Source organism: Neolamprologus brichardi, chromosome 13 (assembly GCF_056152115.1).
Source record: "Neolamprologus brichardi isolate AB-2024 chromosome 13, ASM5615211v1, whole genome shotgun sequence".
Classification (NCBI taxonomy): Eukaryota; Metazoa; Chordata; class Actinopteri; order Cichliformes; family Cichlidae; genus Neolamprologus; species Neolamprologus brichardi.
In genome coordinates, this window is record NC_142116.1 from 23557547 (window position 1) to 23574369 (window position 16823).

A 16823-nucleotide genomic window follows, 5' to 3' on the forward strand; every position below is an offset into this window, starting at 1 on the left:
TATGATAGTAGATTGTTTTTCCCCTCCTCACAGTGTTTCTAAGTTAAGTTAACTGCCACCTATCCAATGCAAATAAATGACACTTTCTTTTCATGTGGATGTTATCGTAATATTAGGAGGTATGGCAGTCATCAGTCTCCTTGGGCTTATGCTTTAGACAAAGATGGTACATTTTCCAGTTAATGATATACTACCTAGTAAGGTAAGGTAAAAGCCTTTATTATTGCTATAAAAGTTAAATAAAGATTAATTATGTTACACACTGGATGATTTTATGCAACTTTGAACATTTAAGGCTTAAAAATATCACATTTGTTAAAAAAACAACAACTAATAATGTGTAATTTTTATACCAGTTTAGTATGTCGCACAGCTGGCACTTCACAGCAAATGATTTAAGAGAAGATTGTGCAAGTGAAAATGTGCTGGTGGACAATAAAGTAAATAGCATTGTAACCTGTGATTGAGAAAGTTTTTTTTGTTGTTGTTGTTTTTTAATGTTTGGCAACTAGGGATGAGCAACATATAGCCTGAAAACAAAATACTGTAAGAAACATTTTGTATAATTATATTTATAATAATATAGAAAAACAATATGAACAACATTTTATTGATGCTTGCAGGCAGCAACATTTATAAATGCAAGTAAATAAAGAGCATTTTCTATCCTTATTTTCTAATGAGCTACTGTCACCGATGACACACTACCTAATTTCAAGTGCTAATCTATTGAAATAAGGTGCCAACAGCAGCATTACTATAGTGTAATAGTAGTGACACATCATTGTATCCAGTGACACAGCATAAGTCAAATGAAACTACAAAAGTAACCTAGGTTCTCTGGAAATTTTAAGTAAGTGTAAAATAAAAACAGCTCAACACTTCAGTTTAAATACAACTAGAGTCAATTAACCTAACGAATCTTCAGGTTGTTCCACACTATTGCCACTTAATAAAAAGTTAGAAGAAAGAAGTTAAACTTGCTTGTTTGAGTAATTTTTTCTATATTTGGGTCACACGTCAGAGTGCCAGTATCTCCTCCTTCATATTCTGGTTGTATCTGATGCTGTGTTTATGTCTCAAGTGGTGAAACACATTTGTTGTTACAGTTTTCTGGCATATTTTGCAAAGTGTCATTGCTGTATTATCACAAACAGGCTCCATGTAATTGTCAACTTGACTCCATTCATTTGCAAACTGATAGCTACGGAAGAGGATTAGAGCCACTGGAAAAAAAAAGTGGGCACGTATTTTTTTATCTTCTTTTCCAGGCTTTTGACAAAAAAGTCAAAATTATGAGATTAAAGTCAGAATTCTGACTTTAATCTCTATTCATAAAGTAACTACTTTATGAATTGTACTATGCTGCCATCAGCTCCCACTAACCGTCATCAGTTACTAACAATGGAAGGTAGGAGTATTTTTCAAGAAATAAGGTACAAATATGGTTATGATGCAGGAAAAGATCTGCACAGTTAATCAGAACAAATAACTTGTTCGTTAGATCTCAGTGCTGGATGTTGTGACGGCAAGCCGAAAGTGTCGGGGAAAGCTACAGAGGCAGGCTGTTCTAAAGCACAGATATAACCCGACGCACAAGTTTGTAACTTGGGATGAGCTATTGTAACTGCTGAATTATTGATGTTTCTCTGCTTTTAAGAGGCGAATGGCACTTCTTGTGTCAAGCTTTTCTTGCTGACTTAATTTTCTCACTTTTTCTAGGTGCCCTCACCTGTAGTCAGGCAGGTGGACAGAAAGATATACAGACATGCATGAGTGCTCACTTAACAGCATAAATGCACAGAGTGGGCATGATCCCAGACTCTGTATGCAAACTCTGCATGTACCTCAAGGCTGTGTAAACACAGTGACAGGTAATCCCACGGTTTGTAATGTTCTTCAAGTCATTCAGATGGAAGATTGAATTTCAGGCCTTTAGCCACACATTTCTTTTTTGTCAGTGTCACCTGTATGCAGCTATGTGGGTATTTAATTTCATTTATTTAATTGTGAGATGCATTGTAAACAATATTTGAAGGTTTCACAGTATGGTAGGTTTTCAGGGTGGAAGCCACCATGTTCCCGGCCATTTTGAATACAGTGGCTGAGATGGACATCATCATTCCACCTGGTTGTGTTTTATGTATCTGGCTAGACATCGGCCACATACGAAATATGCCAAAGGCTGAGGAGAAGAGAACTCCTAGGTGTTTGTGGTGCCTTGGAGGCAAATTTTAATTCATGTCTGCATCTTCAGAATCAAGATATGAAGGATCATATGTTTGTTTTATCATCATAATAGTTCCCCTCCCTTTTTACCTCAAGCCTCATCTCTTGAACTGAAGTCACAAATAAACAAACATAAACACACTTATTTACTCCCAATATTGTTGCAGTTATTATTAGATTAGACATGCAACCCTCCACTTGGGACAGCTGATAATGAGCTGGCTAAACAACAACAGCAACTGGCTGCAAGCTAACATTATGCCAGTTAGCTACTGTTAGGTTTAAGTGTCCTAAAAATCACAATTTTCCTCTGATAAACAGTTTGGTTACCTTCTCACATCATTTAAATGTTAATTTGAAAATGTCCAACTTCAAATATGTTCAAATATGTTCCCTTCAAAGCAAGTGTCACTAACGAGAGCTAGCAACAGTGAACAGATGCTAACAGCAGCAAAAGTTCAGGTCAACAACTCGCCTCTGTATCGCTGTCATCAAACTGAAGTGAACATCACTAACTCCTCGACTCATATTGGACTCCTTTTATAAAGTTCTACAGCCTCCTCAATAGTAATTATTGATTGACAGCTGAGGTAAAAAGGAGAGGGACAGTCTACCCAGATAGCAAAAAACTCTAGGCCAGATTCAGTCCAGAGCCACTGCTAATCAGGTACACTCACCTCAGATGAACAGTGGCCAGAGGTTTTGAGGTGAGAGACAGTTTTGATCTCTTGGCTGAATTCTGAGGTGTAAGAAGATGGAACTGAGTTTACTGTATTTTACACATTGTAACTTTAATGTGTACACCAGGCAAGTTGTTGAAAAACCAGAGCTAACTGGTTCCATTTTTAAGCGATAGCCTGTCTTTGTTTTACACATTTATTTTGTGTAAGTCAGTGTAAGAGTTGCTGTGGATATTTTCTTTTTAATGCACAAATTCCACTTTATTTTGTTTCCTTGCTGAGGCACAGACAGTGTACTTGATAATATGGCAATAGAATTTGAAATCTTGTGTTAAAAAGATGTTGGAAAGTAAGCACTTGATCTGAAAATCTCATACAGCCGATGCCTAATATTAACTTCTGAAATATTTTATTTGCTTGAGATTTCAGACCAAAACATAGATGCCCAAATACACTGGAATACATTAAATAAGATACATCTTTCCATCTTGTCTTTGGTGAGTTTGCCTTTTGATATGAACCAAAACAAGCCCATTGAATTTTGGCTGAAAGAAAAATCCAATATGTGAGAGGTGATTTTTGCTCCAATTTCCCCCCGCAGAGCATGTAGCACATATAGATGACTGCAGATGTGTTTCCAGCTGGTGTACTGAATATTAAAGAGATCTAGCAAGCAATGCTGATATCGGTTACTTGTACAATGATTGGAATTTAAATATCTGTGGAGGTCTATAATTTCTATATCGGATTGCTTGTACAAGTTTCTTTGAACTCGTGGATTTCACTTCAGCATTTGCAGTCAGGTCCACCTATACGTTACATGTCGCTTCATGTTGTTGATCATTAAATATTTATGTATTCCACACCGAGCTTTCCTCTCTCTCAGCAAAAGGCACTAACACACCCCAAAGGTTGTTCAGAAAAAGGAAAAAAATAATCTGTCTTCAGTCATAGTGTTTACATGTGTGAGCATTTGCGTGTGTGTTTTGGGAGAAACATGAAGAAAGATGGAGAAGAGGAGACATCCGTCTTCTCCATCCTACGGGTCAGCAAATGCCAGATAAGACATTAGAGCAGTGATGCTGATTAAGTTCACCCTACTTCTGTTCTGAAAAAAACAACAACAACAAAAAAAAACAACTTACCTCATGTCTGTCAAAAATACACACCACTGTGTCAACAACGTGTAAAAGGGACATCCTTGTGTCAACTGCAGAAATTACCTGCTATCATTTTCTTCCCCTAGATTTATAATTTTGTGCTGTCAGCTGAGCTGGCATCACATGTGGCAGATGTGTCATTTTTGAAATATAGCTCCTAAAATAAATCAGTAGAGTTTGGAAAAAAATGTCAGTTTAAAAAAAATCTCGGGCATATGTAATTCTTTTCATAAAATTTGCAAAAGAAGGGAAAACAATATGACTGGCAAATAGTCAGTCAGCTCCTTTCTTCAAAGAACCACATCCCGTGGGTATTTACAGTTTTTTCTGATGGCTTAAACCCTAACTGTGATTCTTATAGCACAATTTCTAAAACTATTAATACTTATAGCAAAACCACTCACTGAGTTTGCAAAACTAAAAGCACAAACACTGCTTTGCACTCAGTTTGCCATTTTGTAACACACACTTTGCAAACCTGTAGCTACAATCCACTGCACAGCACTCTTTTTGCAGAACTGTAAACACAACTCACTGCTTTACACTCAATTCCCAAATCATCAACACACTCCTAGCAAAACTATACACGTTTACGGCCATTATTTACACTATTTTGCTAACTATCTGGCACACTGTCACATGTGAAAACTGTTTTAGATAATTAGTTCACTTTGCAATCAGCCCAAGCACTATAATACAGGTAAGCTCTGTGTGTGGAGTACAATGGAGGGAGCAGGAAGAGTGAGAAGTAGAGGAGGAGCAAGAGGACGTGGAGGTGAAGTAGTAGGATGAAGAGGACGACAAGGAGGAGCAAGAGGAGGACGAGGAGGGGGGAGAGGACGAGGAGGGGGGAGAGGAAGGGTAAGAAGAGTAAGACATAGAATTGCTGATGACATCAGAGCTACAATAGTGGACCATGTAATCAACCATGGAATGACCCTGAGGGATGCTGGCCGACGGGTTCAGCCTAACTCGAGCCGCTACACTGTCGCAAACATCATAAGGACATTTTGAAATGAGAATCGTTAGCACAGTCACTTTGCACTAAGATTTGTAGCACTGCCGTATGCTGATGAGAAACACAACAATACCATAGATGTAAAAATACTGAAATTGTTACTTTACAGAATTGCTAGATGACCAGATGCTGGGGCAGAGGAAGCATGTTCACTGCAGACCAAGAAACCCATATAGTCAATATGGTGATTGCAAATAATGCTATACTTGGAAATAAACACTTGTGTTCGTTTTGATGTGTGTGAATAAACACCAGTACTTGAAGTTTGGATCCGTCTATGCTTACGGATCTATGACAAAAGTATGAGCTCAAACTGACATAGTCTACCTTGTGCACAGAGAAAGCAAAAGCCAGATGTGTTTTGTATTCATACCATCAGTGTGTAGTTGGTGCATTGTGTGCTTAGTAGATGATGGCTTGTGTGTACTGTTTGATACGAAAACACCATTTTTACGAAGGTGTGGAGAGTTAATCTAGCTGTGTTCGCTTTTGCAAGAGAACTACAATGTTTTGGAAATTGGGTGACAGGTTTTCTTATTTGTGTGTAGAGTTTTGCAAAAATAGCCAATAGTTACAAAAAATGTGCTTAAGCAATCAGAAAAAACTGTAAGCAATCAGAAAAAACTGTAATATGGCTTTAGTGGACCTTGCTGCATGTAGGCGAATCTATGAGATCTAAAGATAGCGAGTTTTTTAATAACAAAAAAAGTTTCTTAATTTGTGCATTAGTACTCAAATAGATGCAGATCAAAGACTACTTTTTCATGGATCCTAGCATTCCAACAATAATCAGTTTAAAGGTTTAAGGAGCAAAATCTTTATTTTAACAGAACATTCAGAATAAACTTGGTCGTTTCAAACTTTTTAAAAGCTAACGAGCAGAAAAATTATAACAAGCAACTCGCTGAACCTCTTCACGCATGCCTTCTTTAAAATAAAAGCTTAAGTTTCTTCATGTGCCCAAAAATCATTGTTTCAGAGTGGAACAGAGTTCTCTGCAATGAGTTTGTTTTTTTAATTAATGCAAACATTCAAACTTTATAAAATGTTACAGAATGAAGTGCAACACAACAAGTGTGCTTAGCAGATAATCTTCAGAGAACTGATCGAACGAATGCGGACGAGGTGGTCGTTACAGAGGAAGACAAATCCATGATCTGTTCATCACTTCGTGTCGTATTGTTCTGATTAAATGCTTCAGTGCCTGTAAACACAACACTGTATTAAAATCACATTGAATGAAGTGTGGATGTAAAGAAAGCTTGTTTGAGGTTATAATAATTAAACAGAGCTTGTGGCAGACTATATGTGAGCAGCCAGCTGTAGCAGCAACTGAGCCAAGCTTTCTGTTAAGAGTCTCTGCAGGCACAGCCACTCTTCTGGTCTTCCTCGTCATTGAAAATGCTCACAACTAGGTCAGTAGCTGTTAGCATAATGCAGCTCACCTGTGGCTGCTGTACCTGGTGAGAGCTGATAATTTGGGTAATCCTTTAGCTCTCTTCCAGGACATTTCCCAGTGGCCTGAGGTACAGGGGAGAACACTGTCAGTGGTGCTGATGGTGCTAGTTCAATACAGCAGAGCATCAGTTGCCACTGAGGAGTCTTATTTTTTTTTTTAATTGACTGTTGTTTTGCAGTTGTGGAAGTTTTAGTAAAGGTTAGAGGGGCGAGACATTAAAGTTCAGTTGTGCTGACATTGCAGGATTTGTTCTCTCTTGGTGTCACACAGCTCTAGCTCTACTTGCAATTCTGTCATCAAGAGAGACCATAAAACAGAAAAGAATATAACAATTCCCTGAGAGTGAGCCTAAACAGCAGGGAATATCGACTTTGTAGCAAACTGCTGATGCCGAGATTTTATTGCATTGTTTACAATTTGATTTTAAAACTTTTCATCTCAGAAATGAGAAAAAAAAAGTTATATAATCTATCTTGTCTCATAGTGTAAGTGACACTACAGGGTATTTGAGTAAAGTCAATTCATTGTCATGTTTAAGAAACCAGTCAACCGGAGATGTGTGAGCACTCCAAAATTATTGACTGTTTTCCTAAAGTGCACAGGATATAACTCACATTGGAGGAGCCCTTCTAACCTTTACTAAAACTTCCACAACTGTAAAACAACAATCGATTAAAAAAAAAAAAATAAGACTCCTCAGTGAGTGTATCCAGGATACATTGCTAACTTTCTGATTAGTAGCTGATCTGCTCTACTTTCTGAGCTACAGCCACTCCAAGCTTACAGCACCTGGTATTTCCAAGCTGTTTCCCATTGAAAAACTAACCAGGTGCAATCCTGCTTAGCTTCCGAGATCAGAAGAGCCGGGCGTGTTCAGGGTGGTGTATCACATCATTACTTATTGTAATTTATACTCAGGTCATGCATTGGAAGATTATAAAATAGCTCCTGGGGGTTTTTTGAGAAAAAAAACCCCAATACAATCCAAATATCCCTTCTCAAGCAAATGTTTGGAAATTTGGTTGCTTGAATAGTGACCTCAAATTTCTAGGTCTTGGAAATTGAGATTTACTGATGTCTTACGTTCTAAAAATTCCATTTTGTGGTGAGCATGGTGGGCGGTGCACGACATCCGCAATCATGTCTGCTGTGTTTAAAAACACAGGGAAGCAGGGGTTGAGAAGAGTTGTGGTGTGATGAATGTGAGAGCTGCAGCCGTGTGTGCAATAAAGATGGCTTTGAACAACACCCTCTGGACCCGCCGTTTCTCTATCACACCACACATTTGTATCTAACCTGATACTTGCAAAAGCACTAAAGAATCTGTCATGCAAGAGGGCTGAACCTGGACACAGCGCAGAACACAGAAAGGTCAGAATATTTATTGCAGGTATTGGCAGATTTAAACAGTCTGATATGATGTGAAGCTGTAGAGTTTAATATGGTGTGAAACTCCCTTTAAATAGGAAGAAACCTCAGACAGAACCAGGCTCAGGAAGGGACAGTCAACTGTTGGGGCTGGTTGGGGGTTGAGGGTGAAAAATGAAAAAGGATGAAGAGGAAGGGGAGAGCAATATAAAGGTCTTCAGATCTTTAGATTTTGCCTCCCGTTCTAGCTTTGCCTCGTGCTTGTATTCGTGTCTGTATTGCTCTGTTTTACTTGGCTGTACATGTCTTCTAACTCCTGATATTTCTTCTGCATTTCTTGAAGCGTACACTGCAGGTCCTTGTGTGTTTTCTTTTGTTCTCGCTTTTGTACCTGCATTTCAGTGTTCTTGCACATCAAGTTGTCATTAAGTTCCTCAAGCTCTGTATTTTGTCTCAGCCTTTCATTGAACCTATGCTGCATCTCTGAGCGTTGTTTTTGCAGTTTTTCGTTTTCTTCTTCTAGTTCAATGGTTTTGTCCTTCATTTTGTTATAACATACTTGCAGTTCTAGATTTTTCCTCTCTATGTCTTGAAGAACAAGTTGCATGTCTTTCTGTATTTCTTGCTGTTGCGCTTTCTCTTGAAGCATTTATTTTTTTCCCAGTGCTTCTGGGTAAAAGCACTGTCTGGCTGGTATTGTGTGTTTTTAACCCGTCGGCTCATGAGTAGTTCATTGTGCATTTCTCCCATGTGCTTATTTTGGGCCTCCATTTGTCTGCACTTCTCCTCAAGTTAAATGTTTTCTTCTTGAATTTGTTTAATTTTGTTCTCTAGATTGTGATTTTCCTGCCTACTTTCAGCTAATGCCCTTCGGATGGATAAAACGCCGTGTGGGGAATTTAGCTGTTCACCAAAGAGAGGAGTTTTCAGGTGTTTTCTCTGAGATGTGTTGGAATCTTGATACAGTTAGTGTAGAAGATCCAAATCCAAAAAAACAAACAAACAAACCTGAGTAGGGAGAAGAGATTAAACCAGAGCAAGTTGGGAACAGAAGCATTTTCATGCTAAATCTTTGAGGGTGATCTTGTCCAACTATCAACCCTTGTGGATCAATTTGATCAAGTTGAATGAGGATCTGGTGAGTCAAAGTTATTTTTCTTTCCTTCCCGCTAGCATGCTAATGTGCCGTTGAAGCTACCGATAGCTAAGATGACATTTACTAATTGTAATTTAAACCGTGTATTTTATAAATCTGTTTTTTTGTTGTGTGTGTGTGTGTGTGCACTAGAAATGCAGGCAACTAGGTGACTAATATCGCCATTGTCACTACTCAGATTTACTAGTCTAGTTTAATCTAACTGTTCAAATTTTAATTGATGCCCAGTGCCACTGTTCCAGGTTCACTGGTTTATACATTCACTGGTCTCTGTCTGCCAGTGTGTCAACGACCCTGGCAAAGAAAAGCTCTCTATCAGCTTCAGACAACAATTTAATTATTTTAATAAAAAGAAGAAAAAAAATCTTGCGTATGGCCATTTTTTAATGTGGAGTGTGGAGTGTTCAACAAGGCCACCGCATTTCAATCCATGCTTAAAAAAAAGTAGGTTCTTTTTCTCCCTTTGTGTGTCGTCAGTTGGAGGCGAGGGTTACTCAGTACGAGAGAGATTTTGACAGAATTGGCATGACTGTACACAAGGAGGTTCTCAGGTTTGAGGTATGTTGGGAAATGTTTCTTTTAATGTCTCACTACAAGTTTGCATCAAAGTAGAATTAATGTTGCTCTTTTTGTCAATGTTCGAATATATATTTGACGTGAACACTTGTGGTTTTTCCAGTAGCATATGCAGCTTCATTGTGAGCTCAGGATGGTTGGTTTCAAACATGCACTTCATTCCTTTGCTTGGATTCACATCAATGTGAGAACAGAGCAGGTAATAATAAATAACGTTGGGGCACTGTTCCCCTGATGAAAGCCAAAAGCTACAGTGGGTTCTTCTTCACAATAAAGTTGCTGGTTTTCAGCTCTTGTGAATATTAAAGTTCTGACCTCAGAACTTCTGCCAGAAATTCCTACAGCTGGCTTGAGCCTTAAATGTGACAACTCTTGTCTTTTCAGAAAGAGAAAGCCAAGGACCTCAAGTGCCAGATAATTAAATACCTGGAAGCGATGCTGCAGTCTCAACAGCGGGTAATTTCTGCGATCAAGGATCAAATCCACATGAGTGAGGATAACAAAGATGGCTATTAAACATCGGTAACGATTAACATCTTACTGTAAAAAAAAGTTTTAATAGTCTTTTGTCTTATTGGGGTGGCTGTAGCTCAGGTGGTAGAGCAGGTCACCTACTGATCGGAAGGTTGGTGGTTCGATCCCTGGCTTCCCCAGCCTGCATGCCAAATATCCTTGGGCAAGATACTAACCCCAAATTGCTCTCCGATGCATCCATCGGAGTATGAATGTGTGTGAATGTTACTTAGAAAGCACTTAGAAAAATGTGCTTGTGTGAATGGGTGAATGTACAAGTTGTATACAGCGCTTTGAGTGCTCAGAAAGAGTAGAAAAGCGCTATATAAGAACCAGTCCATTTACCATTTACCATTCTTCTCACTCTGATTGTATTCCAGCTCATAAAGTTTTGGGAGACATTCCTGCCTGAGGTGAAGGCAATAGCTTGATAAAGAGGGAGACTTTTTAAAGACCCCAAATGCCTTTTTGAACACTTTACCTCTACAGCAGGAACTGAGAGGACAATTTTGAAACACACAAGAAACTTTTGTCCATTTTTTTTCTTTTGTCTTTTTTAATGATATCAACTTCTCTAATCTTGTACAGTACTTTGATAGGATAAGCTGCCGCCTTTCCACAGCATTTCTCTGGCTTATTGCCTTGTTTATGTTCCTGATTTAAAGATGGTATGAATCAAGAATCCCGCAGAGATTAACAGGGCCATGAGTTGTGTTGTTCAAGTTACTTGAAAAAAGTAATTAGTTACTAATTACTTAATACTTCTCCAAAAAAGTAATCCCGTTACTTATTTTCAAAAGTAATTAGATCCTTAGTTACTTAGTTAATTTTAAAAAACCTGATACACAACCTGAATATGTAATAACACAATAATAATCTATTTTCACCTGTTTAGCAGGAGTGGGGCGGGTGGAGGTTCGCCCGGTGCCGCAGCGGTCATATCATTGGGGGGATCCGGGGGTTTCTCTGTGAACTTCACATTCCCGTGGCAGTGTGCTAGGTGCTTGGTCAGGTTTAAAGGTTGTTTTTTTGCTGCAGAAAGAAGTTTTCTCCCCATGCAGAGTGCACAGAGCATGCTAATGTTTGAATCAAACTCAAAGTAATGTAAGTACGCCCACGCTTTAAACGATGCATGATTGTACTCTCTACCACACTCCATATAATCCATTGTTGATCTACACACGTCTCTTGCTGCCACGGATGTCGCACACGCTTACGTCATTGTAATGAGACACTCTCGCAAACAAGATCACAGCGGTGTAGTAACACAGTAACGCAGTGTTCTTATGAGAAAATAACAGTAATCTATGTACTATTTGAAGAGGGTTTTTGTTTTAAATATTATCAAACACTAATGACAACTGGGGCCATGTACCAGGAGTATTAGCACATTCAAACAGTGCATCATACAGTACATATTAGATCACAGAGGCTGATTTGACAAGGTTACAAGCTTGTCAGATGTGTTACAAAATGATATAAGTTCTTATAGCAAGTGCAGGGTGTGAAAACGTAATCTCTGCTTTGGTAGTATTTTTTATGTTTACATCAGTTTCTTCAAGAGCATATATTTGGTCCTATTTTGTCAGACAAATCCATTTAAAGGAAACCACTGGGAACTGCTGCATAGATTTCTCTAGAACCATGCAAGTCCAGCCTCAGTGCCTTCATCCTCGTCTGGTCCAGCCTCCGTGTCGTCGCCTTCAGCGTCGCCTGGTCCTGCCTCCGTGTCTTCGCCTTCAGCGTCCCCTTCTGCGCTTGGCTTGCCACTTCCTCGTCTACACCTAGCACGACCGGCCTTAACCTCCACACCTCCAGCCACTGGTTGGGCGTCATCGCCATCGTGGACGGCCTCCAGACCCCCTTCGCCTGAGTCGCTGCCGTTGCCTTCCGCACGGTAGGGCTACGGACCAGTCCTGTTGTCTCCTTCGCCTGCGACGCCGCCGCTGCCTCCCGCACGGTCGGCCCCCTGAACTGTCTGGCCATCGCCGCCGTGGCCGTCCGCACGGTCGGCCCCCTGAACTGTTCGGACTCCTGTGCTGTCGGCCTGAACTGTTCTGTTTTTGGACTTGGTTTTCTTGGGCTCCGGTGTGTTTCTTTTTTGTCTTCTTTTGGTTTTGGACGCGTGTTTTGTTTTATGACCTTCTAGTGCTCCTGTTTTGTTTTGCTCCGAGCACATCCCTATGTTCTGAAGTTTTTATCAATGATTTTAAAAAAGTTCCAAGTTGAATTTTCCCTTTAAAAACGGTTGCTCTTAGTTGAATAAGATTTGATAAGATTTCATCACTTTATTCATGCTGTCTAGACCACATCTGCACCATCTTCCTTCATCTATACACAGTAATAAAGAGATTGTGATACATTTTGTATTTTTCTTGAAGCAAACCTATATTGGTGTAAAATCTATTAAACAAATCCAGAATCTTTGCTTCTGTGGTTGGGTAAAAGGGGCAAGGAAAAAAAATTGTTTTGTACTAATTAAAAAAAAAAAAAAAGTTCTGGAACAGGTTACAATTGCTTCGTGTTTATCCAAATTCTAATACCTAATACTCTGGAAGGTTAAAGCATGATCATGACCAGAAACACTCACATAGGCTTTGTTTTTTGTTTTTTGTTTTAATCATGCTCAATTAGGAGCTCAAAGTGTTCCAGAAAATGCCTCCTACATCAACAGGCTACGCCACGATCAGCACTCTGAATCTTTCATACTGGATGGATGCTTTCATGTTGTTTATCTCAAGACTGGCTTTTGTTTTCAAGCCTGTCTGGCACAAACAACCATACCAGATTCAAAGGCACAATATCCACATGCCCAAATGCATGTGAGTGGTTTGGCGACTGGCTGATTAGATATATGTGTGCCATATTGAGGAGTTGGACAGATGTAACTAATATTATTGGCACAGAGCACAGGTCTGTGTTCCCTCTGAAGGAAGAGTAGGAAGTAACGAGAATACTGTGGACTGTGGGAGTGAAAAAAGTGTAAGGAGACAATGTGAATGTAATACAACTAAATAACGGTGTGAGCAGAGATGGATGGAGCTGTCCTCAAATTTCACTTTGGTTTTGCTGATTTTGTAGCTTAAACCTGTTTAATACCGCACTAAAGCATTTCACCTAATAATATCTTACTGTGCTTTTCACCCACTTCACTGACCAGCCATATAAAAGAGCAACAGCTGTGAGGCTGTCTCTTTTTACTGATGGCTTCTCAAAACTCTATCTCATAACTAACTGACAAAATAAAAATAGAGAGCGCTCATTCTCCCACGTATGTTTAGTATGTTTATACTCGAACACTTGTCTGCATCATATTTCTAAATGATATGGATCAATTTGTCCCTCTGAGTCAAACAAGAGTGGAATTGGTACTTAACATTTAAGAAAGGAGAGCGTGAGCTTGCTACCCGCTTTGCCAACAATTCCCCCAACCCTTCTTTCAGGTTTATATTGAATGTTGCACTTTGACAGAATTGTGGCTTGTGTATTAATGAGGCAGACATGACACATTGCAATATAGCACAGCGCCCTGAGGAATTTACAGGAGCATGAAAAGTACATCCACAGCTGTCTGCTCATTGCTATTGATCTATTATGAATGTCAGTTTCCATTTTAGTTGTGATTCATGCAGAGTTGGAGAATTATTGTGTATGCTACCTTCCACACGTACAGCTTTTTCCCCTTCTTCTTTCGTTCTTTTTTTTTTAGAATATTGTTTTATATGGCTGAATAAACCCTGTAATGAACTCAGACAAAGGTGTAGACCCACACAAAAATACTCCTTCTGCCAAAAGCCACAGAGGCTTTGCTGTGCTTGGAGTAATTTAAACATACACATAACATATCGATCTCTCTGTAAGTTTTGGCTTTAATTAAGGCTGGCTTTAAGAAGCTTGGCAGCATATCTCTGCTACTTTTCTTTTCCAAAGTCATTTAGAACAACAAGTATGAGAACTATATTTCCTGGTTGATCCATTAAATATGAGCAAATCCGATGACTCCTTTATGTGGCACTAGAATCTGCATCCATTAATAATTCACATGTGGTGTAAAAAAACACACTATATGAAGTTAAAAGACAGAAGGAACGTGGATTTATTATTTATGCATTTGTTATAATAAAATAATGAAATGATTTAGTTGTTAGATTATTTCCTGCTGCAGAACTTTTGGGGCGGGCGTCTGAAGTTGACAAACTTAATTAATCCCAATTTTGAAACATGACGCCTTACTTTTCTTTTTTATTTAACCCAGTCTACCTGGGTTAAAGCCCTGTCCAGAAAAAAACAAAAAACCCTTCAATATTTTCATCCTTTACAGAAATAAAGCCACACAGGAGTGAAAAGGTGAACTAGGTTTCCCCTGTTTTCATCAGTCTTGCTCTAATTAGACACTACTACTGCATTGATTTAAGAATGTGCTGGAAACATTCCTCAGATTTTGGTCCACATTTGCATGACAGCATCACACAACTGCTGCAGACCTATCAGCTGCACATCTGTGGTATGAATCTCTGGTTCCGCCTCATCCCAAAGGTGCTCTATTAGAGATTGAGCTCTGGTGACTTTGGAGGCCACTGAGTACAGTGAACTCAGTGTCATGTTCAAGTTTGATTTGAGTTTGCTGGAAGCAACCATCAGGAGATGGGAAAGAGAGGGAGCAATACTCAGCTGGTACTAAGGGGCTCAAAAGTGTGCTGGGGAAATACTTTCTACAAGATTTCAACAACACCAGCAGCCTGAAATGTTCATGCAAGATAGGTTTGATCCATGGCTTCATGTTGTTTATGCCTGAGCCTACACGCTGGATGTCACAGGAGAAATTGAGACTTCAGATCAGGTAAGTCTTTTCCCTCTGTTGCACAATTCAGTCAATGTGAGTTCAATCAATTTATTATTTGTATTCTAATTTTATTTACATAGCACCAAATCCCGAGAACAGTGTTCTCAAGGCACTAAAGAGACTCTACAATATTAAAGAAACAAATGCCAAGCACAGTGGGAAGGAGAAAAAACTCCCCTTTAATATGAAGAAACCTCCAGCAGAACTATGCTAAAGAAAGGGCTCGGTTGCCAAGTCACTGCTGATAGGTGTAGCACCTGGTGTGGTCTTCTGCTGCTGTGGCCCATCGGCTTCAGTGTTTGATGTGTTGTGCATTCAGAAATGATCTTCTGTATGACTTGACTGTAACAAGTTACTGCTGACATCAGCTCGAAGCAGTTTGGCCATTCTCTGACCTCTGGTGTCAACGTGGAATTTTCATTTAGAGAACTGCTGCTCACTGGATATTTTTTTCTTCTTTTTCCCTGTTTTTTGTGAGAATTCTTGTTAACCTTTCAGTGATGGTTGTATGGGAAAATCCTACTAGCAGTTTCTACTAAATACTCAGCTTAGTCCGTCTGACCAGCAGCCACGACTTGTTTAAAGTCAATTTTCTGTTCTATGTGGTGCTCAGTTTAAACTTCAGCAGTTCTTCCTGACCATTCTTAAATCCCTAAACGCAGTCAATTGCTATAGATATTTGCATTAACAATCCTTTGAACCGCTATACCTAAACTTACTGTAAAGTAATCGTTTGCAAGATAATTAGTTTTGAGTCCTGTGACTATGAACATAAAATACTAAAACGCTGGACGATCCCCTAATTGCTGCAGCACAGAAGAATGACTGAAACCAATTAAAAACGGCAATACTTCAGATATATTTGGCAAAAACATTCTCATGTTCTGCATTAAGTTGGCAAAGCACATCTACCCCAATTTTTCTTGTTATGCATAAAACTGCTACTTTTGTGTGACTCTAATAATTTTAATTTCCCAACTCTGCAACTGATTTGTTGCTTTAATATCAGAGATCTGACCTGAAGCACATGTCTGATAAGTGTCACTATTAGTGTTGGTGGAATTCTGTTATTTGGGTATTGCAAAGATAATGCCATGTATATTGATTAACAGCGTTTTTAATCGAGCTGTTTTTTGTTTACACTGCTGAAAAATGTATATAGGGTAGATAGTGTGTGTGTGTTCACTGTTAGATATCCTATCAGCATCTACAATAACTAATTACCATATTAACGACCCCTCTTTCCTTATAGTCTAAGCACATTCTGTTTGAAACCCCCTTTGAAAACACTATGTTTATGTGTGCAGCCTCCTGAAGGGTATTGCAATGTTAAGTGATATTAGATGCCAGCTGACTGTTGATGCATTAGATCTAGGTTGATCTGACTCCCATAATGGCACTGCTCATCCAGAAGTGGGGAGCTGCCCTTGACAGGAAAACAATACTGGGTGTTTTGAGGGATGACATTTGCTTGTGATTGAGCACTCTAATCAATCACATACTGAATGGAAATCATCTTGCCTATTTTTGAGGCAAACAAACGTGTTACTTTTTACTGCTGTATGAAATTTTAATTTTCTGCGATTCAGAACAATATCTCTATTAGTTCACAGCAAGAGGCTTCTCCCAAATTTTCCATAAGACATTTTCAACTGTGGCTTTCTGTGTAATAGTGATTGTGTGTGTGTGTGTGTGTGTGTGTGGGGGGGGGGGGTTTCAGTTTCGCCTGTGCTCAATGTGCCTTGAAACGACACTATCTGCTGTACCTAGCAGAAGCGCCAGCTCCTAGGAAATATTGTGCTTATTTACCAGCTCACTGTC